At 34.1% G+C, this 27,637-nt stretch overlaps 1 protein-coding gene across 8 annotated transcripts in view; it reads left to right on the forward strand.

The window, feature by feature from the left end:
• kiaa0319 (KIAA0319) overlaps positions 1-27,637 on the forward strand; it is a 164,656-nt gene that overhangs the window by 66,182 nt on the left and 70,837 nt on the right. The window lies entirely within an intron of this gene.

A 27,637-nucleotide genomic window follows, 5' to 3' on the forward strand; every position in this document is an offset into this window, starting at 1 on the left:
GTCCCCTGAGAGTCAATGCAATTTACTCAAAATGCAGACAACCGTGTGAAGTAAGCTATTGTGCCGGCTATAATGAGTCATCTTTTATTGATATCTCCAGGTCACTTTTATAAAAAAAGATATTAAAAATGCTTTAGTGTTCACCATCATCAAGATGCAACTGATGCTACTGAATTGGAACAGTCAGTAAGACTGTGAATTTATTCTTAAAGTCATAGTTCGCTCATTTGAAGGGCACCTATGATGAAAAACAACTTCTGTAAGCCGTTTGGACAGAACTGTGTGTATGTATAGTGTGTCCACAGTTATAGTGGAGTGATAGAAACACAATAAGTCTCTTTTTTTAAAATTTCCTGACATTTAAATAGCCTCCAATTCCGTGTGACGTAGAAGTGCAGTTTTCCCGCCCATCGAAGTGACTGACAGATGCTATTAATGTGTCTCTGTAGTACCTTTCATAATCATATCCACAAGACAGGACATGCGCAAAGCAACCGGAATTAAAAGTTCTGTTGAGCGCACTATGATCATCAATCATTATCAAATGTTATCAAAAATGCGTTTTGCAAGTTCAAAACGTTTTTAAAATAGTGCATGTTTGTTATAAATACAATAAAATCACTACGTAATTCATCACCACAAGCGCATGATGTCAGTACATTTATAAAAGAAGATGCTTCAATCCTGATTTGTGATCTTAAGTTTGGTTTATTTTGTACATCAACATAAGCGATATCCATACAGCAGTGGATATTAATGTGTATCCTGTCACATTTGCTGTGCCGAAACAGTGTAAAGTTAAATGTGTGCGTGTGTGAGCGTGTGTGTAATGCTGAGTTCAGACTGCATGATTTTAGACCTGATTTTGACTCACCATCAGGTTTTGAAAAACCAGGTGAGCAAATATGTACATTTTCTACCTCATTAAAGGCTTCTTTCTCGTTACGTAGTTAATAACAAAAGATATACTACGTGTTTTTGTCTGTCACTGTTCTGTTTATCTACGTGAAGGCTGTGGCTCAGATGAGGGAACGGTGGGCAGGGAGAACTAGCTCAATCACATTAAATACCTTCTGAAATTTCTATCAAAAATGAACTTTTTTTTTTGTCGGTGCAATAGCCTATTGTTTAGCGCGTCGACATATGGTGATGTAGCCCGCCAGGACGTCCGGACTTAGAATTCCAGCTCGAGGACATCCCTGCCCCCCCCACATCTTCATGTCTTGTCTCAATACTGTCCTATGCAACAAAAGGCAAAAATTCCAAGATTTTTCTTAGCCTCCTTTGTTTATGTTGATACATTTTACTTCAAAGACTAAAGAACCAAGACCAGAAGAAGAAGACCAAGAAAAGGACATTTTTTATTTTATTTATTTTTTGCCACATATTACTGAACATACAAACAGGAGCCTGATAAAAATGCTCATTTTATGGGAAAATTTCAGATGACATTTAGAGGTTTTTGCATCTAAACTCTTCATATATTTCTACTGAATGAATAGAACTAACTTTTCTTTTTGTGTGTCTCTAAATATATTGTCTATTTACACCAGTTCATGCCAACTGTCCAAACAGTGACTTGTACTATGGTAAATATCAAACACTTTTACCTGTTTTTGCACTTTGCTGAGCTGGACGATTGCTGTATACATTATCGCCTCCAGCTTCAGGGTCCATTATAATTCTCTACAGCTCTTATACTGTGGCTTGGAAACAGATTGGCAGGCGCAGTATTGGAGAGGTGTGACTCTAAATCTAAATACATTAATGCATTTACAGCAGTGCCTGAAAAAAATCATTTCTCCTCAGATATATTGAGCTGATTCCAGGAATAGATACTCGCTGTGATGCAGAAAATAACCTAATCTAAACATTAGATGGTCAAAAATATAAACTGTATAATAAAAAAAGCAGTGAATGAATACATAAAATGTAAAGACATAGTGTTTTTTTGTTGTTTTTTGTTGAATGAACAAGCTCTGTGTCTGTGCTAGGGGTAAAAGGTAGTTTCTGTTAATGAATAACACACCCACATGTTAAATTATGTAACAGTTACAGTACATGATGTCCACATGAAGCACAGACTGACCAGCGGGGTCAAAAAGTGAATGGGTTACTCATTAATTCAGATTTGTTTTTTTTAGATGGTTCAATGTTTTTTCATGTGTATTAAGTACAGATTTTTATTATCATGATGAACCAAAATGAAACTGAACAGATTTTTTACTATATACTGTCTGCCTTTCTTTGTAAACCATGTCAACTCTTTATAAACAGCTCATGTAAATGCATGTCTTATATCTTTAACTACAGATCTTCAGATGTTTTTCTGTGCAACTTATCAAGTTCTGTACTCAGAAGGAAAATGATTTAATTTACACATGTAATATTGTCATCGTTAGCATTGATTGCTTTCTGTTTGGTAAATATTTGCAGCCTTGGTGACATACGGACAAACAAATAGATGGACAGATAAATGGACTGATGGATGAATGGACAGACACCGATGAATGGATGGATAGACAGGTGAACACATGAATGAATGAACAGACAGATAGATGGATGGATCAACAATGGATAGATGGATGGACAATAATTTATAAATAGAAAGAAATATGGATGGATTGATGGATGGATGGATGGATGGATGAAAAGTTGAATAGAAGTATGAAGGATGGAGGAATCAATGGACGGATGATTAAACAAAGAAAGATGGATGGATGGATGGATGGATGGATGGATGGAATGAGAGAAAAAGGGATCGACAGTAATTTGACAAAATAAACTGATAGACAGGCATGGATGGATGGATGGATGGATGGATGGATCACCAATGGATAGATGGATGGTCAAAAGGATGGACAGTTGGATTTATACAAGATGTATGAAAAGTTGAATAGATGAATGAAAGATGAAGGAATCAATAGATGGATGATTAGACAAAGAAAGATGGATGGATGGAAAGAAAGATGGATTGACAAAGTAAGGATAGACAGATAAATGGATAGATGGACAGATGCTTGGATGGACGGACGGATGGATGGATCAACAATGGATAGATGGATGGTCAAATGAATGGACAGTTGAATTTATACATAAAAGAAAAATTCAAAAGATCGATAAAAGATGAAGGAATCAATGGACAGATGAATAGACAAAGAAAGATGAATCATTGATTTGATGGAAAAAGATGGGCAGACAAAGTATGGACAGACAGTTGGATTTATACATAGAAAGAAGTATGGATGGATTGATAAAAAGTTCAGTAGATGAATGAAAGATGGAGGTCTAATCTGTCAATGGATGGATGATTAGACAGCAGGAAAGGATGGATGGATATGAAGAAAGATGGATTGACAAAGTATGCTTAGACTGATGGACGGATGGATGGATGGATGGATCAACAATGGAGGAATAGATGAACAGTTGGATTCATAGACAAAAAAGATGTATAAATGGAAATAAAGATGGATTGATGATGAATGGATGGATGGATAAAACAATGGATAGATGGAGGAATCAATAGACGGATAAACAGTCAGACAAACAGACAGTTGGATTCCTAGACAGAAAAAAGATGGAGTGATGGAAAGTAAGATGGATTGACGATAGATAGATAGATAGATAGATAGATAGATAGATAGATAGATAGATAGATAGATAGATAGATAGATAGATAGATAGATAGATAGATAGATAGATAGATAGATAGATAGATAGATAGATAGATAGATAGATAGATGTGAGTGGATGGATGAATTATGCTCTGATTTGTTAAACACAATCAAAACCTGACAATCTCCATCAGGGCTGCTCTTGGACTGCTGTTGTGTTTGATGAGGCCTGCTGGGAGGAGGGGTGAGACTGACCATGACTGTTTGTCCAGACATACAGTCTGCCAGCTGTTTCACCAACACACACGTGCTGTCAGAGCAGTGGGGTCCCTTCAGTTAGCAAACAATCTTTCACCAACCCAACAGAGAGGAGGGTAAGCCTGTGATCAAGGTAAAAGGGCTTTTTGGGACGTGACAACTCATGTTATTGATTACTCGTGTGTTTAACAGATGATTTGGTGTGCATACAAGGCATTCTATCTGTTCAGTCATCAACATGTAGTTTATTTATTGATGCTTAACCTAGAATATTAGCTTATTAGCTTAACCCGATAAGGAAGCAGCAATATAAAAACACTAGAAACACCTAAAGACAGAAAATGCAAATGTTCCACACAAAACAAAAGAATATCTGAATAAGCATGAATCTCAAAACAATTTCACCCAACACTAACTTTCCTCCACGAGCTGTCAAAGTGAGTGACTCTTCTACCCTGCTGAGTGAACCACATTATTATTATTTTTTAAAGATTTCAGTAATGATGCATGTTATTTAATAACAATATATTACATCATGCTCCATCTATGCAGGGAAATGGAATCTCTTTTAAGCATTACTTATTTGCACTCCCATAAAAAACAAAGTCATAGTTTGAAACAACAAGAGCATGAAAAATGGTGACAACTTGAAACATGGAGCATTAATCTTTTGTGTTCTGTGCTGATTTGTGCATGTGATCCTGTCTGTGCTGTTGTGTCTTAGGAATGGAGCAGACTGTGTGCAGTCTATAGTGAATCACAGGACATGAACAAAAACAAAAAACAAAACAGACTTCATTCACTCCAATGGAAATCATATTTACACTATATGAATTATTCATCCCCACCTTAGTGTGAGTCTTTTACTCTGCTGTGTGTTCCTTTCCTCATGTTCTATGTGTCATCATAGAAAGAAGTAATTATGTGAACAAATGACTTATTTCAGGTGCAGTTTTAATTTGCTTGTATTGGGGAAGGAACACTTGAGATTCTGGAGACAATTTGATTGGTCTGAAAATGTGTTGACAAGCTGAAGTGCAGAATGATGTCATCAATTTTCATTGTTCCATTGACTGAAATTGAAAATTTAAATGTATATCTTCGATATCCCATATCAAAACTCAAGGCCTACAGGTCAAACCCGGGCTGCCATATTGTTTTATGTGGTCCGCGAGAGCATATGATTCCTGTTAGTAGATTACACACACAGCAACAAGCTGGAGCTCAGGGGCGGCGTGAAAGGAGACACGGACGTTGCGTCACGGATTTTACCAGACTGCGTCTTGAGTCTGGTAAAGATGCATGCCGTCATTACACCGATCGCACACAAGTACATGCGGCAAACAAATAAATACAGTAAGTAATGGAAAGAAAACGTATAGCTGGTCAGTTTAAGATACAGGCTAGAGGTCTTTTTGCTTATGATCGCCCTAATGTTTCCCTTTTAAATATAAGAGTATTGCATAAAATAATAAAGTTTTAATTTATAAGGAATTTTTCTTTGCTGCGTCCTCCTTGATGGTTCAGTTACACACAATAATCTTTAGCCTACACAACATTAAAGACACAGCAGCCAGTAAAGGTTGTCAAGAGTTTTTGTCAAGTTTAAAAGGTGTGTTTGTGCATGATACATGCATGTTATATGCCTGTATGTGTGTGAGAGACCGGGCAAAAGAGAGCTCACTTGACAGCTCTGTTGAAGCCGCGAGCAGCTTTTTCCTTTTTTATTTATTTTGGAGAAATACACTATATGAATACAACAGAAAGACATGAAAGTTTACAAATGACGTGTCCACTTTTGTAGGCCAAAAACAATAGTGTCATATCTTGATAAAATAGCCTGGCTACTTCACACTAAGCTATATTGAAATAATTTAAAGTATTACAAATATTAAATAAATAAATCAACATAAAACTAAGAAAAGCTAGCTATAACACTGTAGGTATATACAATACATAAATTAAACCGTTTTTAAGCCATACATAACTATAATTTTACAGAGACCTATCTGAAAAAAAGATTTTAGATATTTCCTAAAAACAATAAACACTGGAGGAGGTTTAAAATATTGTGTATAAAGTATTTGCATTCGATGATATTAATTAAATAGTTTTTAATTCATTTTTTAATTCATTTAAAATATTTTTTTCATTTTAATGGTTTCTTGGTGATGTGATGGTGTGCTTTATCTGCCTGATTCCCGTGGAAGTGAGTAGGTTGTGTGACGTTTGATTCGGGGGACGTTCTGGGGGCGGGGTTTGTATGACGCGCTGCAAGCTACAAGCCTAACGTTGGAAACGTGACAATTTCTGCCCCACCACTCAATACCAACACCATAGGGAGCACTGGGACATTTCCCAGTGACCTAATGGTCAACCTGGCCTGTCACCATGCATCTGCTCCTTCTGCCACCATCAACACAACATATTGCATGTAGGCACTATATAATTAAAATTACATTGATGTTTGATACTATAGGTGCTAGGATAAAGCATTTATAAAGCTGTAATATTCTACATCACTGTTTTAATTTTGTGGTGTTTTTTTATTTTTTTTTTTTAAATGGCTGTCTTTAGTATCTTAACGGTGCATCCAAGCTGAACTAATTGCACAAAGTTTGTTGACTGACATCAGCACAATGGACTTAGATTAAGTTATAATTAATCATCTGACATTTGCCTTTGCTGAGGGCAGAGGCTAATGATCCATCAGGCCTATATTCACTGGGCGATCAAAGCTTGAAACCTCTAGCATATCCACTGACTCTTTAACCCAAAAAATTTGAAGCTATTTGTACCTTAGACGATTAGACTAATAATGAAATCCCTTTAGTAAGTATCAATACCGTCTTGCTTATGAATCAATGCAAGATCATTGTGAAATTTGTCCTTGTGTCAGAAAGCAGTGCTTATTTAACTGTAAAAATCGACTCGTTTCTCTGGGGGCGCATTAAATCAATGATATTTCAACTTTTTACTCACTTCGTCTTGGAACTTCTGAAATCAAGGTTGCTTTGGTGACCATGCAGGGTTGTATATTATACAAGCCAATATCTTAGAATGAAAAGCAACTATAAGTAAACATTACTTTTCCTTTTGTTGTCAATACATTAATCATCGTAGTCTGAAAAGGTTTTGTCCCAGTGAACTCCACAAATCAGACTCATTACATTTCAATGGAAGTAATTGCTTATGCAAATGGGGATGAACCGATTCATATTTGTGTGCATCAAATCAGCTATTTATTATAACTTACAACAGTACCATTGTGATGCTGTTCGATATCATTACTCACCTGGATGTTCTTCCAAACTTTTTTTGATTTTCTTTCTACTGTATAATGCAAAAATTTGGTTTATAATAGAAAGTAAATTGGGGCAGTTTTCTATAATCTTTGCATTTAAGTTGCACATTAAAATGAAAGTATTTACTGTAATGTCTCAAAAACAAAACAAAATGTCAATATACAGTGGGGGAAATAAGTATTTATCACATCACCATTTTTCTCAGAAAACATATTTCTAAAGGTGCAGTTGACTTACATTTTTTCACCAGATGTTGACAACAACTAAAGAAATAAATATATGAAAAGAAAACAAATTTAATTAGTTTACAGATTAAGTTTTGTGTAATAAAATGAAGTGACACAGGAAAAAAAAGTATTGAACACATGAAGAAACGGAGGTGTAGAAAGGCAGTGAAAGCCCAGACAGCAGCTGAAATCTCTCAGTAGTTATTTAGCAACTCTCTGCCCTTCCTCATTGTAGATTAATATTCACTGCTTCAGTCCAACATCTACATTACCTGGATGATGAAAATGAAACCAGGGTGGACATTTCAGCAAGACAATGATCCAAAATACAGCCAAGGAAACTCTCAAATGCTTTCAGAGTAAGAAAATCAAGCTGTAAAATGGCCCGGCCTATCACTTAAACCTTGAATTCAATAGAAAATACAAAATCAGTTTGGGTAAACAAAACCCACAGAACCATCAAGATATTTTCATTCTGTTGAAGCCTATAGAAAAAAAATCACCCCTGAGAAATGCATGTGAATGTTTTTTATGTTTGTATTGTTTGGGTTTTTACCAAAATCTGGTTCAATTGCATGTCAACAGCTTCTTTGGAAATATTATTCCCAGGAAAAAAAAAAAAAAAGACATGTTGAATACCCCCCCCCCCTGTACTTATATTAACATAAAATGTAGCACCATGGATAATTTAATCTGTGCTTACTAAAGTTTAAAAGAATGAGAGGCTTGCAAATATTTATAATATTTTATATAAAAAAATCTTCATATTTTATATAGTGGCAAAGTGTAAACATCTTGACATTTCTTTTGTGATCCTTGAAAAGAGTCTTATGATTAAAATGATTCTTATTTGAAATAATTTTGGTCTATTTTAATGTTGCACAAGACGTTTTAGTCTTCTGTAAATCATGAAAAATTATGTTCTCTTACATGAATGATTTCTGACATGGTAAAAAAGTAAATGTTTTGGTTAGGGGAAAAAATGAATTGGACACATTCTAATATATGGGAAAAACTAATTTAAACCTGTATCACACTTTTATTGCTTTGATGCTTAAAATCCCATTTGTGTCTTTGACCTATTTTCATCAGAAATAAGATTTACATGGGAAAAAAACACTTTTTTTTTTTACATTATTAAAATGACACTTTTAATCAAATAACACATGGCTAAAAAAGTACAGATATAAAGCTTGCACTTATCTCAAACACTGCAATCTCTGCTCCAACAATCTCCATATGTGAACGTCACGTTTAAAGCCAGCACGGAATTCTTTGATGCTAAGAGAGCAGTTTTGCATGGCGGAAATTTATATGAGAGGAGAAGGCAGCAGATTGTGAATTTGTCATTTCATTTCCGCCTTTAATAGTTTTACGCATACACACAAAAGCACACACACACACTCACAGAAATTTTTGGGAACAGCAACTCCAAACCTCAATCACTGATAGAAATTTATACCAACGTTAGGCACCCATTTTCTGTGACTCAGAAAATGCCTTGTGTAATGTTACAGAACAGGTATTACCCCAAAAATGCTTAATGTTCCTTGAATGGAATTTTTTTCTGATAAATCAGCTGAGGAAATTACTTTCTGACTAGCCGCATGTTGAAACTCCACATTCTGTTAATCTCTGAATAAATTTGCTTGGAAATGAATTAAGTTATTCACCATCTAATACTCTATTATTATGTTTTATTGCAATTAGTTCTGTGAAAACATCCTAATATGTTAATATTTTATTAAAGATAGAGAGAACACATGATGCAAAGACACATTGGTGGAAATTTACAAACGTATATGTTAATTATATTATCTATCAGTCTCCTTATGGAAACAGTTATACCCACATTATTAAAAAGGATCATAGTAAGTAGTAATGTTTAGAACCATATTATTGATCCTATTTTTCATGTACAAGTGGATGCAGCCATTGGAATCTTTTCGGCATGAGACATATGGTCTCATTCACTTCCATTGATTTTTGGACGTTAAAAACTTATGCTGCTTGATGGCAACTGCGTGATGCTAATACGTCAGTATAGACCAAAATCTCTGAGGAATCTTTCCAGTACGTTGTTGAATCTATGCCACGAAGGATTAAAGCAGTTCTGAAGGCAAAATGGGGTCCAACCCAGTACTAGGAAAGTGTACCTAAAAAAGTGGCCGGTGAGTGTATATATCAATGTCATTATTATCATACTTAATTTCCAATAATTATATACATCAATAAAGACCATTCTGAATAAACATGGATTGATTTAACACATTACACAAAAAAAGACTTGCTGTTTGTTCAAACTAATTCTAATTGAGCTGAAACAACACAATTCTTGAATTTTAAATGCAAACTTAACTGTTTTATGATTCAGTCTACTTAATTTTACAAAAAGTATTAAGTTAGCTAATTCCTTCATGTTGTACCAACACAAATCGGTTGTGTAGAAACCACAATTTTGTTCAGTGTGTGTGTGTGAAAATAGAGATTTGTTTTAGAGCACATGCAAGAAGTTGCTTTTGAGGTTAATATTCAGTGCATGTTTTTTCCAATCAATGTATCTCATTCTGAGATCGACAGGAGGTAAAAGTGAGTGCGACAATCACAGGTTAAAGACCCGTGAAGACACCAGAAAGCGTACTAAGAGAGAAATAAATCTCTGTGTAATCAGATCCGAAAATATCCCCCAGCTTTGATGGTCACCTCACATTTGGCCGTCATTCTGTTATGGTTATGACATGCCTCCAGCATGTTTGTGCCACAGGCGTGCATCACCTTTATCTTATAGATGAAAAACAAATGCTCTCTGCAGAGATGACAGGGTTAGATTAGGAGTGATGACATGCTGTCTGAGGAGGTCATTCATTGGTTGACAGTTCAGTGATGGGAGAATAGACAATGTCTGTGTGATATCTGTCGCTGTGATCATGTAGTTCAATAATCCCTCTTCAGGGATTCCTTGCTGCAATTTACCTCCTCCTGCCAAAGATTTGAGAAGCGACATGCCTTTTTTTCATTCTCATCATCCATATGGTTGTTAACCTGGAAAAGTCCCTGAGGCAACATATCCGCAATGATGTGCTCATGATATGGCCATTATGAGATATAGCCGGGACGATGTCCAGCTAGAATCATACATCAGATGGTCAGATGTGTGGAAGAGGTTACAAATTGTGATAAAATGGCTCTTTTTCTTTCACTGGTCTGCTGGATGAAGGATAATATAAATGGATAATGAAGATAATAGGTTATATTTCATAAAATGGTGTCACAGAGTCAGCAGGACTATATTTCTCAAAACAGTTTTTTTTTTCCCTTTCAAAACGTCATGGAAATTTAGCATATTTTATTAAAACTGTAAATATTTCACATGCTATTGATTACAATGAATTCTGGCCAAAAAAAATCATACTAAATTGTTGAAAATATTCTATGTATACTAAATTTAAGACTTATGCTTTTGAGTATGTCTGGCATTGCTGAAATTTCAGAATTGATATGTTATGCATTAGCTCAACATGTTGGTTAATTAATTAAATGTACCAGTTGATTGGTTGGGGGGCGTGGTGCTAGGTGAACATCAACCGTTTTCTCAGAGGATGACAGGCTGACAAAACATTGCTGCAACTCTGATTCAAGTTTTATTTACGAAAAAAAATATTATCTCAAACAAACACTGCAGTGCTTTTTAGTCTACTGAAATGTATATATTCCATGCAAAATATGAAGCTGATCGGTCAGTTCTTGTTACGTGACTTGCAGTGCGCTTGAGGCATCCTGGAGATGTTTTTAATTGGGTCCACATTTAAGGAGCGAGCATGTTGAGCCTCTACCGCGTGTCACTTCTCCATTGAATGTAACAAGCTTGCATGCGGAAAATATGTGATCAGTGTTCAGCCGCCATCATTTGCGATCTTCCTGCACAGGTATGCTGTATTTAACTGATTTGTTGACAAATGTGTTGTGGATCCATTCCTTGGCAGTTCATGGGTCCTTCACTGGGCCTTTTTCTCTTCGCAAAGCAACTTTCCAAAGACATCTCTGTTCTGTTACTCCTTTTGCTGCTTGTGGGTAAGATTTTGGCTCTAAAGTGACCAAGATGTAACCCAGAGAATACATAAATTTTTAAAAGATTTTTTAAAATAAAAGATTGTTCAGATTCAGATAGTAAATAAAAAGGAAATAATTAATGATTTCTTGTGCGGCCAGTTGATTCCAGGGATTGAGAACCACTAGGTTAGCAGTTCTGAAACATATAAGTAAACACACTTTAAGTAATGTATTTAAGATTCACATTGATGTAGACAGTGCCCTTTAGTGGATTTGTCATCTGAAACGTGCAACAAAATGTACCTGGAGCAATGTATTTTACATTACCCAAAAATGTAGACAGCGCTCTCTTGTGGATTTGTAATCTGAAACGTGCAACACAACAAACCCGGAGCAATTTTTTTCACATTTCACAAAAATGTTGACAGCGCCCTCTTATGGATTTTTCATTTGAATTGTGCTACAAAAACAACCTGGAGCAATGTAGTTTACGTTTCACAAAAATGTACACAGCGCCCTCTTGTGAATTTGTCATCTGAAACGTGCAACAAAACATACCCGGAGCATTGTATTTTACGTGTTACAAAAATGTGGACAGCACTCTCTTATGGATTTGTCATCTAAATCGTGCAACAAAATAAACCCGTAGCTGTATATTTTACTTTTCACAAAAATATAGACAGCGCCCTCTTGTGTATTTGTCATCCAAATCATGCAACAAAGCAAACCCAGAGCAATGTATTTTAAGTTACACGAAAATGTAGACCGAGGCACATATTTCTTTGGCAATTCATGGATCCTTCACAGTGCCTTTTCTCTTACATGAAAAACAACTTTCCAAAGACTTTCTTATTTTGCTGCTTGTGGGTTAAATTTTAGCCTTAAAGTGACCAAGATGTAACCCAGAGAATACATTCATTTTTAAAAATAAAATATTTTTTAAAGTAAAAGTTTGTTCAGACTCTGATAGTAAATAAAACGAATATACTTAATGATTTCTTATGTGGCCCTGATCCCGAGAATTGAGGACCACTGATTTAGATCAGTGGTTCTGAAATATATAACTAAACATGATCTAAGTAATGTATTTCAGATTCACAATAATGTAGACAGCGCCCTCTAGTGGATTTGTAATCTGAAACGTGCAACAAAACGTACCTAGAGCAATGAATTTTACATTTAACAAAAATGTAGACAGCACCATCATATGGATTTTTCATCTGAAACAAGCAACAAATCGTATCGGGAGCAATGTATTTTACATTTCCCAAAAATGTAGACTGCGCCCTCTTGTGGATTTGTAATTTAAATCGTGCATAAAAAAAAAAGAAAGAACCCGGAGCAATGTAATTTCTATTTCCCAAAAAATGTAGACAGCACCCACTTGTGGATTTGTCATCTGAATAGTGAAACAATTCGTCCAACGAATCGTCCAATGAGCCTCTACTGAATTGAAAGAATCATCAACATTTAATCAATCATTAATTACTCATTTCTAATTTTAATACAGAACTGCTATTTGAGTTTTGGCACCAGCCTGTCCCTGCAGGCAGCAGATGAACATGTTGCCTTTTTCTACGTCTGAGCTGAGAGAAAGCGAGAAGTGTCAGTCCTCTTACGCCTGACAAGTGAAGAAAGGTCAACGGTTGTGTATTTTGGGAATGTGATTGATTCTTTCCCACCTTATCTGAACGAGAGGCCCGTGTGGCTTTGCATATCTTTGAATTCATTAGGGCCCATTAACGACAGGGCTTGTTATGGGTTGATCCATCGCTACATTCGCGACACCGAGGCCTTTTGTTCCCCAAATGCCAAACATTTAACAAGTGAGCACCGCAGCTACGCTTCCTCAGACAGACATCAGCTTTCAGGCCAGAATAAAATAAGACAGAGGTCAGACGAGATCAGAAAGTGAAGAGGGCACTTTCAGGTGTCTGGCAGAATTACTAAATAACTGGAGACTTTCATTTGGTAAATAGTTGAATTAATTGAAGACCCTCATGGCATGTCTATTTGTAATTGTTTTAGATGGAAGGATGATAATTCAGAGCTGCTCTGTCAGAATGAAATGACTTATGGGAGCTGCTGTGAAATGCAGAGACAGTGATTCAGTGCTGGAGAAGTTGTCAACCTTGAGTTTTTATGCATTGCTTGTCTTGGCAGTCAGAGCTCTGCTATAGTCAGAAATCTAAATCATCCACATGCTGACTAACAACATGTGGTGCAGGTGCTAACACTGTCCAAGTCTTAATTTAATTTAATTTAATTTAATTTAATTTAATTTAATTTAATTTAATTTAATTTAATTTTTATTTTATATTATTTAATTTTATTTTATAAAAAGCTACAATGTCAAAGGTTTCTAATCATGTTGATTATTACTAATACTATCTTTATGTACATTCTATACTTGGATCCCAAAGTGTGTGACCATTAATACAAATAAATTTCTCCTAATTCGTGTTTTAATTTTTCATGGCATATTTTAGTGTTTGTTTCGTTTGTCTGTTTTAACTACAGTTTTTACAGTCACGATTTGAGTAAAAAAGTTGAAGTTAACATTTTGATGTTTCCGATTTGTTTAATATTTTCTTTAATGTTGTGTTCAATGTAAATTATATTATAAATTGCAAATCATATTTCTTATAAATAATTTATATTTTAATTTTCTAACTTTAGTCTTAGGTTTTTAATTAAATTACGATATGTATTATCAGCCTAAATATTATATTATTCCTTTAATATCAATATTATTACTCTTTGCTTTGTTTTTTGTTACTATTTTTAAGGTTTATTAATTATCACCAGAGTTGGATGTAACACGTTCCACAGTAATGCGGTAATGTAATTAATCACATTTTAAATTTGTATAATTTGATTACAGTTACTAAATTGTGTTACGTGCATTACAAATTTAGTTTTCAGAAGAAAAATATGCTTCTTTTAAATCTTGTTTTCCGGCGCAACATCAGTTATCAAGCATTCACGTTTAAATTGCTGGAGGATGTGAGCTGAAATGGTTGCCGACGAGAGTGGTTGTATCTTCAAGTGGAAATACACACATTACTTTGATTTCATTTAGCGTAAAAACAAAAATATTGCTGTGAAAAGTCTATATTAGTCCAGACTCGACCAGCAACTCGTTCAAGCACTTGAACAGAAAGCGTTGTATGACAACACTTGTCACCAAGGCGTCCAAAACTGGTCCAACTCAGCCTAAACAGGCTAAATTGGATTTTTGTGCAGGATCTTATGGGACTGTTCACATATCACGTTTTTTGCTTACACAGGTTTGTTTTTTCCAATGTAACTTGTATTGGGAACGCATATTGTGCACGCTAACATTTTCCAGGCACACGCAGTTAAAAACGAGTCACTTAACAAGAACTGTTCGATCGGCTTCATACTTTTTATGGAATATACACATTTCAGTAGACTAAGCCTTTATTCTATATTTAATCATTTAAATACCTCAGACACACACAATAACCCCCAATCACTGCAGTGCTTTTTTACACTATGGATGTCAATGAGTGCAAGTATCCAGGTTTCTTCTAAATGTCTTTTTTGTGGTTTAGCACAATAAATAATGAGAGAATATTAAGTTTTTTAATTGTATTTGTGAATTTTACATTACTCAGTATATTTTGTATTTTTATATATGCAAGCATGTAATTAAGTAATTATTAATATAATCAGATTACCATTTCCCTGTAGTAGTCAGTAATTTGTAATCTTTGACTTTTCAAATGTAGCTTACCTAACACTTATTATCACACGTTTTGATTAAATAATTGGCTTGTCTCTTGGCTTGTATACACTGCAAAAAATGACAAGCAAAATAATCAACTAATGGGGTAAACAAAATTATCTTTAAAATAATCTTCACTTTGCAACTATTTTACTTACCCCATTGGCAGAATATTTTGCCTGCTTTAAGAAAACATTATCTTCATTTTGATTTATCGTTTCTAAATACAATTCAATGTTTTTTTGAAAATTTCAAGTATGATTTTTAGATATTTGGACTAGAAACGTGTGAAGGAAAGTAAGAAAAGCATTTGTTAGGGTTTCTTCTTAATTAAATTACACTGCAGCATTAAAATGAGTTTTAAACAAGAGCAATCTCTCTTGAGAGAACCCCTAAAATACAATAGAATCTCTTAAGAGGCAGCAAAAGTCATTTAGTAGCTGTGATGGTGCGCAGATTCCCCATCACTACAGTGATATGTGGTGTTGTGCATTGTTATTCTCATCTCGGTGATGTTTACACCCCGGTGTTATAATTTCACGGATGATCACACACACATACACACACACAGAGACACACATGCTGTGATGCTTGACCAAGAAGCGATGCCTTTCCACAACCAGCTGCTCTGCACTGCAACATCTGCTATAAGAACAAATAGAAAGGTGGACAAAAATTACCATTTTGTTCCTTTCCTGAAACCACACAGCTTATATTTTTCATTTTTTCAATCTCTGTTTGACACTAACATTACATTTTAGCAAATCTGCAACATGCATGAAAGTGTAACGTGTTAATTAGATTAATAGCAATGGGAAAAATAACTTGTCATGTTTCACATACAGTACAGTTGATTTGATGAACATGATTAACAACTCTGTGTAATAGGATGCAGTTATATGCCCTCAAAGTTTAAGATATTGGTGCAAAAAAGGCCCACATCAAGTTTTTTTCTCTTATTAAAAATATTAGTTTTACATTATCACACAAGTGCTGATTAAACCAGAAAAAAGCTAATTAATAACGTATTGAAGCAACAGTCAGATTAACACTGTGTAACATATTGCCTGTTTGTCAGTTTTGCCAACAAAAAAATATGAAGGCATATCCGAATTAAACATTCATAAAGAGAGCTGTTTACTTCATTCCTGAATGATTCAACTTTTTGGTTGAATTAATAAACCAGTGATTCAATTGATTATTTATAAAAATGGAGTCGGGCGAGGCAGTGGCGCAGTAGGTAGTGCTGTCGCCTCACAGCAAGAAGGTTGCTGGGTCGCTGATTCAAATCTCGGCTCAGTTGGCGTTTCTGTGTGGAGTTTGCATGTTCTTCCTGCCATCGCATGGGTTTCCTCCGGGTGCTCCAGTTTCCCCCACAGTCCAAAGACATGCGGTACAGGTGAATTGGTTAGGCTAAATTGTCCGTGTGTGTGTATGTATGTGTGGATGTTTCCCAGAGATGAGTTGTGGCTGGAAGGGCATCCGCTGCGTAACAATTTGCTGGATAAGTTTTCGGTTCATTCCGCTGTGGCGACCCCGGATTAATAAAGGGACTAAGCCGACAAGAAAATGAATGAATGAATGAATGAAAAATGGAGTCATCTGCTTAATTCATTCCTGAATGAGGCAACCATTTGAACGAATACAATGAATAAATGTTCACTGTAATGCCTTGTAGGTCATTGTTCAATTCAAATCATCAAATGAATGTTTGAAAATGTTTGGGTTGGGGAGCTCGAATATAATTTTAAGCTTGAAAAAAGCTCTTTATTGAGTTGTTTAATTTGTCAGGCTGTATCATTATTTCAAACCTTTTTAAAGAACAAAAGCGAAGCTGTGGTGGGAAGAAACCCAGAAATATAGGATCAGCACTGTAAATTGTGCAACAACATGCTGTGGACTAAAAACCTCCATCTGTTGCTGTGGTTTTAAAATGCAGAAATGGTGTAAACATCAGTTTAATATCATTCAGTTAAGTTTAGTTTAAACAATTAAAAGTATATTAGGCATTAAACAAAATCACAATCTCTTTGTGTTCTTAAACAGCTGATTTGCCATATTCACCAGTGCTAAACAGAAATGATTAGATTTGCGGTTAAGGTCATCAGTTCACCACTCTTTACAGATTGCAATCACAGATACACGGACACTGGAGCGTTTTAAAGCTGCGAAGATCAGTCAGTTCACCAAGCGGTATGCACATCTATGTTTGTAATCTGTAAACATTGTGAAGTGTGGTGAACTCATGACCTTTGCTGCCAATCAGTCATTTCTGTTGAGCATGTGAACACAATGGCAAATCAGCGCTGTTTAAGAGTGTCATCAACAGTGCCTTAAACATTAACAGAAAATGGACGTTTTTTTAAGATTTCAGTAGCGAAATTTTGTGAAATACAGTGAAAGAATCAGTTCATTAACTTGAGTTAGATAAATGATGTCTAAAACGTGAGTTTGGGAAAGAAAACATTAGCTAACTAGTGCTATTTCCCTTAGCTAAAAATGAGGTCCGATATCCCTTTTTATTTTTACCATTTATCAAGAACGGACCTTTGGGTCACTTGGAAGGCAGTGAAAGTATAAATTTGTGTCACTTTCTCTTTGCTGATTACATCCAGGGACACAACATTCCTATGTGACTCCAAGCAATACTTCCAGGTTTCTTCCCATCGCATTCTCTTTTTCGCTGTAGAAAATTAGTCTATTACCACCAGGGGGATGTGATGTGCTTGATAAGTTAAGTAAGACAAATTTGAGTGTGCTGCTGGAATACTTACTTTAAGTCTTGTCTCATGTTACTATAAAACTGCATGGTTTCCTGTACATTCATTATTTCATGGCAGGGTGCCACGCAAACATTCATCCTGCCACGGCTATGTTACAGCTTCTCATTCAAAACATTTAATTTTTTTATTAGCGGGTAATAATCGCACCAAAACATATTAAAGGGTAAGTGAATTATAATAGCGCAAACTTTTCTGTAACCGTAGTAGTGATGTGTGTTTTTCGTTTACCCTTTAAGGTGATGTGCTGATTGACTGACTGACTGGCTGACCGGTGCGTGATGTGTGAGGCCAGCAAACACGATAGCCGTTTCACTTTACTTCACGACTAGGGTTGTAACAATATACCGGTATGACGGTCTACCACGATTTGAACGTGCACGATTATCATACCATGAACAATTGCATATCAACGGTTTTAACCCTTAAAGACCGAGACAGCCGCCCGCGGCTAAAAATAAGTATTGCTTTTAAATGTTTAATAACTTTTGATCCGCTGATCCGATTCATACAATTCAAAGATTGGCATAAAGAAGAGAATCCCAGCTTTCCAGTGCTGTATCAGAGGCTCTTCAGAGGCTCCGGAATCAGTGCGGTTACGTCATCAAAATTTGACAACGCTGATTTGACAAAGAAACGCTCGTCACTGTGTCTCCGGACAAACTAGACATGATACATTGATGCAATGTCCCTCCTCCATGCCCAGATTGGTTCAAACTCGCTATATCACAACCAATAAGCATAGGTTTCGCTTTTGTTTGTGGACCAAACAATGAGCTTTTTGAACAACACGGAATGAGAGATAGGCATACATTTATGCGCGGCTAAATAAAACGCAAAAAAAAAAGTTTTGCATGAAATAATTCTTATACTAAGTACTTTTGCATCCACAGCAGCACAGAAACATGACAAAACAGTGACACAGCAAAGACGAACTGCTGCTCTTGCTGTTTTCAAAAGACGCAAATGAAGGTGCAGCTGTTTGTCTGCATTGCATACAACCATATCCGAATCCATATCCACAGACAACCATATCCATGCTGGCACATAAAACCTAAGGATGTTCCATATTGAATCTAGTTTCGTTATGTAACTATTTATAGTATAGTAAATATTTATATCTATTTTTTTACTGAGGATTTGCACCATGTTTATTTGGACTTTATTTGGACTTTGACACATTATTTATTATTTTCTTATTTTTTTGTTTGTTCATTATAAGCGGTGTTGTTTATAGTAACTAAAAATATATTATTTGGAAAAAGTCAAATTTGCTTCACTGTTCTATTATTTTGTAACATTTGTAACATACCGTATACCGCGAAACCGTCAAACCGTGGTATTGTTTTAGACAATTATCATACCGTGAAAAATTCATACCGTTACAACCCTATTCACGACGCATTAATGCTACTCTTTAGTTCTATTGGAGACACTCATAAATATTCCTAGCAAATCTAATAAATGCTGGAGACATACTCATTACATAAATGCAATAAAACGCACCCAGCAGCGTTAGTTTGAGAGTGCACAAGTGCACAATTTTTGAGGGGGCGTGGCAGAAGTTTTGTACACGAGCAGAGGAAATCGGCGTGCAAGCACAGATTCGCATGCTCGTAGGCTATTACATAAATGCGATCCCGACTTCTAATACTGCGCTCACAACATTTGTCATTGAAATAACGCCACAGGTAGTTGGTAGATCTGTGTAAAAATAAAAAAGGCCTGCCGCCAGAGTTGGAAAAAATCCTAGAGGAAACACTGTACTGTAATGTTGTACCTGTGTTTAATACAATGTGAAAAGAAAATCTATTAATAATATTAATATTGTATTGTCAAATATGCTATATAAATACAGAGTCACTCTTTTTAGAAGCTGTTTCTGAAAACAACAATGAAATTCAACATTCCAAATTTGTTTGTTCAAAAACTAATTCTAATGAGTACTGTAAACTTAATCCATTTGAGTAAACAAAGCAATATGAGCACAGTGAAACCCAATAAATTAAGAGAACTCAAACCAACTGAGTACTGTAAAACTCACTACAAACCATTTGAATAAAAAAAAAATTATATAAGTACTGTGAACTTGCTCCATTTAAGTTGAAGTAATGAGGTATTTTATTAATTATACTGTAAAAAGTGATTAGTTACTTAAAGCGAGTAAACCAATTTCCTTAAAAGCAACATGTTGACTTTATAATAAATGTAAGTAAACCCATTGTAACTTGGAACTGTCAAGTTGACATAATTTTTATAATAATGCTAATTATAATTATGCTAAACGAATCACTATTTTCCAATATACTTTTTCTTATATATTTATTTTTTTCCCAGGTTTTCTGTATGTAGCAAAATCACAGTAACTAAAATAAATCTACTCTTCCAGAATCCAGTGTGTCTTCTAAATTTAATACAGACTATAAATGTAGATTTTATAGACGTATAATGATATATAGATATATAATGACGCACCAAATAGGAAATATTGTGATAATTACAGTAATTTTTTGAAAACAGACATGCTAAAACAGTCTGACACTGTAAAAAGGGATTATTTGACTTTTTTTTAAAGTGAGTACACTTAGCATAATTATAAAAATCAACTTAACAGATTCAAGTTATAATGGGTTTACTTACATTAGTTTTGTAAAGTCAACTTGTTGCTTTTAAGGAAGTTGTTTAAGTAACAAATTACTTTTGCAGTGTACCTCCAACACTGAGTTCAAAACTCTTCACGCTCTCTTCAGTAAATTTTAAGTTAACTACATATTTCATTTTTGATAAAGTTGACTGTTGGGTATTACGGTGTAGAATTTTCTCTGCCACATTTCACATGCATTTAATGTGCAACAAATTTTGATTATATTAATATAAAATGTACATACATTTTCAGCACTTTAACTATTTGAATTCAAAACTTTAAAAATTGTTTTAATGTTTAAGTTAACTTATTAGATTTTACAGTGAATGAATATTAATTGACTTAAAAACTGGCAATGTTTTTAGTTGAAACTTTAAAGAAATTGAATCAGACAATTATAGAATAAAACAGGAATTTACATTTTACTCAAACAAAACAAATCAAAAGAAACTGAGGACTTTCAAGCGGTTTCAAGTGTTTTTTTTTCTGTAGCTGTATTTGTGTTGATTCACCAGATATCATTCACCTTTTGACCTAGTGCCTTTTCAAACAAGGATTTGTTTCATTGCTGATGGAAAATTCACAGATATTAAACATAAAAAGCCTTAAACCAATGAAAGCAACTGTAGCAGGACAGCACATAAACCTGTCAATATCTGAACTTTATTACTCTAATAAATCTTCTGCACGTTTTGCCATCTGCCTTGTGTTTCATAAGCCGCTCATTTCAGATGGGAAAAGGCCTTCACACTGGCGTTATCAGTCCAACTCTTTTTATAGGCCATTGGATTCATAATAATGCAGGCTGTAAATCTTGTGAGATTGTAACAGTTGTTTATCTGCTGCTACAGTATCTCTGAATTTATTACTTGCAGGCCCAAAGAGCCAAATGAAAACCCGAAAACACAAAGAATGAGGCAACGGAGAGTAAAAAACACTCTAATTATCTTCCTTTCAAAACATCGGTTCTGGCAGCTGAGCTTTAGCTTTCATTTACACCTCTTTGTGCTTGAATAACTGCAAATTCCAGACAGTTTATTGTCTTTCTTTATTTTTCTTGTGAAGTCTAGTAGCTGATAGTTTCTTATAGGAAGTTTTCAGTATTTTTTTTTTCTGAAATGTAGACAATTTAAAAGTTGAATGATTTATTTAATAAAATCATATTAAAAAAAAAAATCTTTATAAATATTTTATTGTTATTATTATTATTTTTGTGGCAATTTTTGTTGTTGTTGACATATACCAGGTTTAAAAACAAATACATTTAGTTAAAATATATTTTAAAAATAATACATATTTTACTTAGATATAAACATGCAAATTAAAAGTTAATTATTTCATAGATTATATGATTTGTATCCTAAATAAAAATTAAACATTTAAACGGGTGGCACACTACGATATCATATTTTAAACTTTAGTCAATGTGTAATGCAACTGTGTGAACATAAACAACATCAAAGTTCAATGCTAAGGGAGACATTAGCTGCGTCCCAAATGGCACACTATACACTATGCACTTATGCACTTACACACTCAACAGGATAGTATATGTATGTAGTGTTGTCCCAAATGGCACACTAATGTTTTTTACTAAGCGGAAATTCAAACCGTTTCCCTGATGACGTTTGACTGTTGCCAAATCAGTGAAATAAACAACCGAATTATCAAATAATACCTGCCGTGAGTATTGCCACATTCACCATCGGGAGGCGCTATAATCACTCTCGTAGGAGAATTTTGCTTTCACCATCCAAAATAAATAAAGTTATTCAACATGTGCGACCAATTGCTCTGCCCCTTCCGCTACGTGAGCAAACCAGCGGTCGTTGAGTGCGTGAAGTGTCCATCATTCCCCACTTCATTTTAGCGGCTGAATAAGTGCATCATCCGGGTAATTAAAGTGCACTTATTATTTTTAGAGTTTTCAATGTGAACACACTACTTACACTATTTATACTACAAAATGGCGTAGAATAGTGCATAAGTATGCGATTTGGGACACAGCTATTGGCTTTTACAGATTTAGCTTAGCAAAGCCTACAGCGAAGGAATTTGGGGACAACAAAAAAAACATCCCGGCTAATGAGATCACAAAGGCTTCAGGTTACGTGCATTCACCATGCGCATACACCCCGTTCAGCAACGAGGCGTGGCCGAGATTCAGCTAAAACTCAGACGAAGCTGTGGATTGTGAGCCACAACCTATTAGTATTTTTATTTGTACAAATTAATCAATTACATGCACAGTTTCTAGCGTTAACAGTATGTAGTAGCGAGGACATAAACAAGGATGTAAACAACGAGAAATCCTGTTTGGCACCGCTAACAATTTAGCTACAAATTCATAGAGTATTTATTAGTCAAAATGCTGTAAACACCCACATTCTTCAGCAGATCAATCTCTCTATGCATGTCTCTCTATGCGGATGCTTTCCGTGCGTTCTACATCTCAAATAACACACTTGCAAAAGATATGTAAACGTTTTAAATAACTTACACATGCTTTTTCCGAATATGTGTGAAAAACACTTGTCAGATTTTATTTTAGAGAGCAGGCATGAGGTTCAGCTGTGTGCTGTTCAATTTCTGTCCGATTCAGCTACTGTTTACAAAGCGCTAAAGCGTTTGCTTGTAGGGGCGTGAAGTTGTGATGTGGAGCTGATCTGTGAATCACAGCACATTATGTTAGTTGACCAATCAGAGCCTCTTGAGGGAATATGAAAGTGGTTTTCATGTTGGCTGATTAGCTGTATATAATCAAAGTAAAGTATATGAAAAAATAACGTGATTTTCTACTAATGAAGCATGAGGACACATAACATAGCATCAAAAACACAACCAAGCTTTAAAAATACACATGATCAAAAATATATGATGCTTTTAAATTCATGCTTTTATTTATTATTATATTATATTATATTATATTATATTATATTATATTATATTATATTATATTATATTATATTATATTATATTATATTATATTATATTATATTATTTCCAGAATTTATATATATATATATATTTTTTTTTTTCATTTTTATGTTATTTTATGATTCAGAAATGATTATGTTTAGTCCGTTTTAAATCAAATCTGTATGCACAAAATGTCTGCCAGTCTTCATCTCTGAATTATTTCAGTTTGGCTTTCCATTTCCTCATGTCAGCTTGCTTGTTCTACAGTATCACCTCTGTAAATAGTCATTCTCAAAGGTCTTATGTGTGGTCATGTTATATGAATACAAATGCCCCTCTACTGTAGTGTAGATGCCGGTGATAATGAGAGTCCGGCTCCTGGGGCCACTTTGGTCACTCCAAAGCTGTCAGTACTTTTGCTTTTCATTTGGTCCCTATTTCATCTGTAGGGCAGAAAGCGTCCTCTAAAGTACAAATGTCAGGAGACTGAATGGAGAAAATACATTACATTTTCTTTTTTTAACCCAGTCTTGACACAAAGCTCTTTATCTAGAAAGTGGATTGTTGTAGAGCAGCCAGCTGTAGAGTAATGGGAATGTATGTTGACATTAAATACAGGTAGCAAGAAGACACATTTTATGTGTGTAAACAGGAATAAGAGGCGCAATACTGAGTCAAATGATTTCTTAAGTTTTATATATACAAAATACTACCGGTCAAAAGTTTGGGGTCAGTACGATTTTTAAATGTTTTAAAATAAGCTTATTCTGCATTTATTTAATCCAAAATACAGTATAAATTGTGAAATCTTATTGCACTATAAAATAACTGTTCAAATGTAGTTTATAATTTCATTTAATAATTTATTCCAGTGATTTTAATGATGAATTTTCAGCTTTATTACTTGAGTCATTCATCAGAGTCATGATCTTTTAGCAGTCGCTCCAATATTTATATTATTAATAATAATAATAATAATAATAGTAATAAAAGCAATAATGACCGGAGTGATAATTTCATTTGAAACTACATACAACAAGAAAGCAATTTAGAATTGTAATAAATATTTAACAATTTTTTTGTACATTTAGTAAATGCTGCCTTTGTGAACAGAATCATTTTCTTAAAAAAAAAAAAAAAACTGACCTCAAACATTTGACCGATAGTGTAATAAAATAAAAATGCTATAAATTATGTTTTTCTTTTTTATTAAAAAGAAACACCAGTAATTTACAGAACAAAACAACGATGATGTTTTAATGAATTTCCAAGTGGTCTTATAATATATTTTTTAAGTGAATAAAAGTAAAATAATGTTCGTCATTTTATTTATTTATTTGTTTGTTTGTTTGTTTGTTTAAATTATATATTATTCTGACCTGTACATCATGAAATGATTCTTCTAGGGGTGGGCGGTTTGGCCTAAATTAGAAATAGCGGGGTCATGTGACTGCGCAGTAGGGACAGTAATTAAAAAAAAATAGAACTAGAAAAATTTGATCGATAATAAGTTCTGAATGTCGATTTTGATTACTTTTTGATCAATTAGCTCTAGATTCTCCTGAATTTTTTTTACTAAATAAGCTGTTACACTGATTTTTTCTTTTTGTCGTGTCTTCAATAAATAAATAAATAATTAATCTTTGAGTTATACAGAGATATCAGAATATAACCTTTTAATGTATATTCTTATATTAAATTAAACAAGCTGCCCAAATTTTATTCTCTCATTATCACTTTGTGTATATTTATTATTTGTTGTATATGTTTTCTTTTTTTCTTTTCATTTAGCAGGTTCAGAAGTTAATAGTATTATAATATGTGGTTAAGAGTGGATACGAAATCTCACTTAAAACCATATGTTGCCATATGCGTTTAAGACATATTGATTTTATTTTTTATGTTAATTATAACTGAATGATTAATTTAAATTTCTAGTTTTTTTAAAGTTATAAATTGTATAATTCAGTTAAGTTAAAATGACTCATAAGATTAATTTGATTCAACTTAAAAAAAAATTAACCTTCCCAGAGTGTATTAGGTTATAGTGATGTGAATCAATTCTTGGAGTCAAATGTAATGACCAGTGTCTTTCATAGTGATGAATGGAGTGTCTGCATGCAAATCAATGTGCACAAACAAGTGCACTCAAGATAAAAGACATGCACCCACGCACACACAGGCATGCACATACATGCACATGTGCTCAACCAGCATGATCTAGATTTGTTGCCTTGTCCTTGTGATGATGATTCATTACACTGGACACCGTTTGTTTGGCCTGTAGCCTGTTTATGTTTCTGACCTATCAACAGCCAATACAAATGGTCACGGGTCATGTGATGTCCTGCATAGCCATAAAACAAACTGACCAGCAGGGTTATACTTGTACAAGGTGATTTACTGGTGTTTTAATGAAATTTACTATAATTTAAATATCAGTGTAAAAATGTTTTTTCTGTGTAGTTCTATTTTTATAGAATGCTGCAGAAACCGTGTGATTAGTTAGGAATTGCAAGTGGTATCTTTGTGTATGTATACTCTAAAAAAATGCTGGGTTGCCATAACCCAATGTTGGATTTGTCCATATTTGACGCGATTTTGGGTTATGACCCAAACCCAGCATTTTTAAAGTTTTTTTATTTATTTTTTTTATTAAATTAAGTTTAAATTACAAGTTTTAACCCAACTTTGGCTTTGTTCATATTTGAATCTACGTTGGGTTACAAAAAAAAAAAAAAAAAAAAAAACTGTATATTTTAAATTGTACGCACTTCACTTTAAATATTATTTGTATTATTTTTTATGTAATATATGTCAATATCAAAACCTTTCATGGGCAAAAACAAGACATTCCTAGAAGACTCACATTTGGAAACATTCTACTTTAGTTATTAGAGATGTTACACAGAAAGCATATGCAGTTAAGTGCCAACGTTAATGTTTCAACTAACTGTTATGAATAAAAAAGAATTCACATTACGGGTAAAATAAAGTCTGCCTTCAGCAGATTATTTATGTAATAATTATCAAACAACATATTTATTCTGACCTATACTTTTAAAATATGCAAATGAATGTTATCATATTAAAGTTTAGAATTTGAATTATTAAACATGCTTTGCTGTTTTATTTAATCAAATTATTCTTATTCTAAAAATGCCTGCAAGATGATTTTCTTCTTCTTTTTAAAATATATTACTATACTGAATGGTAATTCATGGTAGTATTGTTAGATTGATAATGTTTTGCTCAGAAATAAACATTAAATAGCTCACTCAAAACTTAAAATTTTGTCTTCATTTTCTTATTAACTCCATTTAAAAAACATAATTAAATTGTACAACGAGCTGGTCGCAGGCATGTATAAAATCTCTAACAACCCTGGAATCATCCATGATAAAAACCTTGGCTGTACCATAACTGTAATATCTTAAAAAAACAAAGCCTTTTGAGTGTTGAAAATATGATTAAATATTCCAACTTTTGATTTGTTTTAATAATTTATAGATAATTATTTTATCTTTCTGCTCCTTCGTTAAGAAAACTTAACTCTTAAATAAGAAAGAATATATCGAACGACACGCTCCATGGTAAGAGGCGAGTGTATTGTCTCTTGGTGTAAAATTTGGCCAATCCTCTTGTCTTATAAAGCCACAAGTCTATGGAATACTCTTCCAACAGAATTAATCACATGCACAAACTACAAGATGTTTTCACGCCTGGCCACAAGGTGCTTTTTGTCAAATCAAATTTGTACACACTGAGTATTGTGTTTGATTTGTCTGTGTTTAGTATGTATGTGATTGTGTCTGTATGTTTTAAATTGAAGATCGCTGGTTCGAGCTGGGTCAGTTGGCATTTCTGTGTGAAGTTTGCATGCTTTTTCGAGTATGTATGGATGTTTATGTATATTTATTTATATATTTATATATAAATCTACGAAATATATTTATATATAAATGTAGTACAAACTGTACACCACCCCGCCCACCCCGCCTTGTTTTTTTTCTTCTTTTCTTTTTTAACAAGTAATCGAATAGACTTTTTCATTCAGGAGGTTTAGAAGTAAACAAAAGTATTTATAAT

Source organism: Danio rerio, chromosome 16 (genome assembly GCF_052040795.2).
Source record: "Danio rerio strain M-AB ecotype USA chromosome 16, GRCz13ab, whole genome shotgun sequence".
NCBI lineage: Eukaryota > Metazoa > Chordata > Actinopteri > Cypriniformes > Danionidae > Danio > Danio rerio.